This window comes from Arachis duranensis, chromosome 7 (assembly GCF_000817695.3).
Source record: "Arachis duranensis cultivar V14167 chromosome 7, aradu.V14167.gnm2.J7QH, whole genome shotgun sequence".
NCBI lineage: Eukaryota > Viridiplantae > Streptophyta > Magnoliopsida > Fabales > Fabaceae > Arachis > Arachis duranensis.
In genome coordinates, this window is record NC_029778.3 from 46,133,239 (window position 1) to 46,137,965 (window position 4,727).

Genomic DNA, 4,727 nt, shown 5'->3' on the forward strand with positions numbered 1-4,727 from the left:
CTCTCACCATTCTCCTATTAAAGGATTCATGATCATCGTGCAGTTGAAGAAATTTGAAGATCTCTCTTATTTTGTCCAGATGGAAGTAAATAATCCTCCCTCTGACCATGGTTTTGTAGGTATGAAAAGCAGTTCCAGTCATTCTCTGCTTATCTGTCAGCCACAGATTTGAGTAGAATTCCTGAACCATGTTTCTTCCAACCTTTGTCTCAGGGTTGGTTACAACTTCCCATCCTCTGTTTCGAATCTGCTCTTGGATCTCCGGATATTCATCTTCTTTCAGATTGAATCTGACTTCCGGGATCACTAACCTTAGACCCATTATTTTGTGGTAATGGTCTGCATGTTCTTTGGTTAAGAACTTCTCTTGACTCCAAAGATTCTTTGGAGTATTCTCTTTCTTGCCTCTTGAATTGGTTTGTTTTCCCTTAGGAGCCATGATCTTGATAAATCTTGGCTTAGTGATCACGGAAAAGCACACCAAACTTAGAAGTTTGCTTGTCCTCAAGCAAAAGAAAGGAAAGAGGAGAGAGAGGAGGAGAGCAAATTCGAATGGTGGGGAGAGGGGGATGGTCGAGCTTTATTTATAAAGGGAGGGGGAGAGATTTCGAAAATTTTGGAGGAGATTTGAGAAGATATGGAAAGAATTTGAGAAGATAATTGAGTTTTTGAAGAAGATTTGGAAAGGATTTGAAAGAGATTTGAAGAATGATTTAGAAAATTGTTTAATTTTTGAATTTTGAGGGTGAATGATGAAAGTTTGTAATGTGTATATTCAGAAAATTATGGATCAAAACAAGAAAGTTTGAAAAATTTTGAAGTGGAAAACAAAATCTCCTCCCCCTGCCTTTCTGGCGTTAAACGCCCAGAATGGTATCCATTCTGGCGTTTAACACCCACTTGGTGGCCATTATGGGCGTTTAACGCCCAGCCAGGTGCCCTGGCTGGCGTTAAACACCAGAAACCCCTTTATCACTGAGCGTTTTGCTAAACGCCTAGGATGCTGCACACCTGGCGTTAAACGCCCAGAATGGTACCCATTCTGGCGTTTAACGCCCAAAATGGTACCTTTACTGGCGTTAAACGCCCAGAATGGTATCTATTCTGGCGTTTAACGCCCAGAGTACCTCTTACTGGCATTTTTTCACCAGCAAGCTCCTTTTCTCTGCTTTTTGCACTGAATCCTTCTGTAACTCTGTGAATTCCTTCAATTTTGATGATCGCCCTTTGAGAATATGTATATCAAACTTTTTAAAGAACAATTAACCTGCTAATGACTGGGTTGCCTCCCAGCAAGCGCTTCTTTATTGTCTTTAGCTGGACCTTTACTGAGACTCATTCAAGCCTCCATTTTGAGCATTCATGCTCAAAATTACTTTCAAGATAATGTTTAATCTTTTGTTCATTAACAATGAACTTTTTGTCAGAATCAATATCCTGAAGCTCAACATATCCATATGGTGAGACCCATGTAATCACATACGGACCCCTCCACCGGGATTTAAGTTTTCTTGGGAATAGTCTGAGCCTAGAGTTGAAAAGTAGAACTTTTTGTCCTGGCTCAAAGACTCTGGATGACAACTTCTTGTCATGCCACTCTTTGCCTTTTCCTTATAAATTTTTGCATTTTCAAAGGCACTGAGTCTGAACTCCTCTAGCTCATTTAGCTGGAGCAATCTTTTTTCACCAGCTAACTTAGCATCCATGTTTAGGAATCTGGTTGCCCAGTAGGCTTTATGTTCCAGTTCCACGGGCAGATGACAAGCCTTCCCATACACAAGTTGGTATGGAGAGGTTCCGATAAGAGTCTTGAAGGCTGTTCTGTATGCCCACAGAGCATCATCCAAGCTCTTTGCCCAATCCTTTCTACGGGCAATAACAGTCCGTTCCAGGATTCTTTTTAGCTCTCTATTAGAGACTTCAGCTTGCCCATTTGTCTGTGGGTGATTCGGAGTTGCTACTTTGTGGCTAATTCCATATCGGACCATAGCAGAGTACAACTGTTTATTGCAGAAATGAGTGCTCCCATCACTTATTAGTACTCTGGGAACACCAAACCTGCTGAAGATATATTTCTGTAGGAATTTCAGTACGGTCTTGGTATCATTATTGGGTGTGGCAATTGCTTCGACCCATTTAGATACATAGTCTACTGCCACTAGAATATAAGTGTTTGAGTATGATGGTGGGAAGGGACCCATGAAGTCAATTCCCCATACATCAAACAATTCAATCTCTAGGATCCCTTGTTGGGGCATGGTGTAACCATGAGGCAAGTTACCAGCTCTTTGGCAACCGTCACAGTTACGCACAAACTCCCGGGCATCCCTATAGATAGTAGGCCAGTGGAATCTGCATTTGAGGACCTTAGTGGTTGTTCGCTCACCTCCGAAATGTCCCCCATACTGCGATCCATGGCAATGCCACGGGATCCTTTGTGCTTCCTCTCTAGGTACACATCTGCGGATTATTCCGTCTGCACATCTCTTAAAGAGATATGGCTCATCCCATAGGTAGTACTTGGCATCTGAAATTAATTTTTTTCTTTGCACCCTGCTGTACTCCTGTGGTATGAACCTCACAGCTTTATAATTTGCAATATCTGCAAACCATGGTTCTTCTTGGATGGCAAAGAGTTACTCATCTGGAAAGGTTTCAAAGATCTCAGTAGAAGGGAGGGACGCCCCAGCTACTGGTTCAATTCGGGACAGATGATCAGCTACCTGGTTCTCTGTCCCTTTTCTGTCTCTTATTTCTATATCAAACTCTTGCAGAAGCAACACCCACCTTATGAGCCTGGGTTTTGAATCCTGCTTTGTGAGTAAGTATTTAAGAGCAGCATGGTAAGTGTACACAATCACTTTTGACCCTACTAAATAGGATCTAAACTTGTCAATGGCATAAACCACTGCAAGTAACTCTTTTTCTGTGGTTGTGTAATTCTTCTGTGCGTCATTTAAAACACGACTAGCATAGTAAATGACGTGCAGAAGCTTGTCATGTCTCTGTCCCAACACTGCACCAATAGCATGGTCACTGGCATCACACATTATTTCAAATGGTAATGTCCAGTCTGGTGCAGAGATGACTGGTGCTGTGACCAGCTTAGCTTTCAGAGTCTCAAACGCATGCAGACACTCCTTATCAAAGATAAATGGCATGTCTGTAGCTAGCAGATTACTCAGAGGTTTGGCAATTTTTGAAAAATCCTTTATAAACCTTCTGTAGAATCCTGCATGCCCCAGAAAGCTTCTGATTGCCTTAACATTGGTAGGTGGTGGTAATTTTTCAATTACTTCAACTTTAGCTTGATCCACCTCTATTCCCTTGTTTGAAATTTTATGCCCAAGGACAATCCCATCAATCACCATGAAGTGACATTTTCCCAGTTTAAAACTAGGTTGGTCTCTTGGCATCTTTTCAGAACAAGTGCTAGATGGTTAAGGCAGGAGTTGAATGAGTCTCCAAATACTGAAAAGTCATCCATGAAGACTTCCAGAAATTTCTCTACCATATCAAGAAGATAGAGAGCATGCACCTCTGAAAGGTTGCAAGTGTATTGCACAGACCAAAAGGCATCCTTTTGTAGGCAAATACTCCAGAAGGACATGTAAATGCTGTTTTCTCTTGGTCCTGAGGATCTACTGCAATTTAGTTGTAACCTGAATAACCATCCAAAAAGCAATAATATTCAAGACCTGCTAGTCTCTCTAGCATTTGGTCTATGAATGGTAAAGGAAAATGATCCTTTCTGGTGGTTGTATTGAGCCTTTTGTAGTCAATACACATACGCCACCCTGTAACTGTTCTTGTGGGAACCAGTTCATTCTTTTCATTATGAACCACTGTCATGCCTCCCTTCTTGGGGACAACTTGGACAGGGCTCACCCAGGGGCTATCAGAAATAGGATAAATAATCCCAGCCTCTAGTAACTTAGTGACCTCTTTCTGCACCACCTCCTTCATGGCTGGATTTAGCCGCCTCTGTGATTGAACCACTGGCTTTGCATTATCTTCCAATAGGATCTTGTGCATGCATCTTGCTGGGCTAATGCCCTTAAGATCACTTATGGACCACCCAAGAGCTATCTTATGTGTCCTTAGCACTTGAATTAGTGCTTTCTCTTCCTGTGAGTTTAAAGCAAAGCTTATAATCACTGGAAAAGTGTCACCTTCTCCCAGAAATGCATACTTCAGGGATGGTGGTAGTGGCTTGAGCTCGGGTTTAGGAGGCTTATCCTCTTCTTGAGGAATTTTCAGAGGTTCTTTTATTTCCTCTGGTTCCTCCAGGTCAGGCTGAACATCTTTAAAGATATCCTCTAGCTCTGATTCGAGACTCTTAGTCATATTGATCTCTTCCACTAAAGAGTCAATAATATCAGCACTCATGCAGTCATTTGATGTGTCTGGATGCTGCATAGCTTTGACAGCATTCAACTTGAACTCATCCTCATTGACTCTCAGGGTCACTTCTCCTTTTTGTACATCAATGAGAGTTCATCCAGTTGCTAGGAAGGGTCTTCCTAGGATGAGAGTTGCACTCTTGTGCTCCTCCATTTCCAGCACTACAAAGTCAGTTGGAAAGGCGATGGCCCAACCTTGACAATTATGTCCTCAACTATGCCTGATGGGTATTTAATGGAGCCATCAGCAAGTTGGAAGCATATCCGGGTTGGTTTGACTTCTTCAGTCAACCCAAGCTTTCTGATAGTGGATGCAGGTATTAG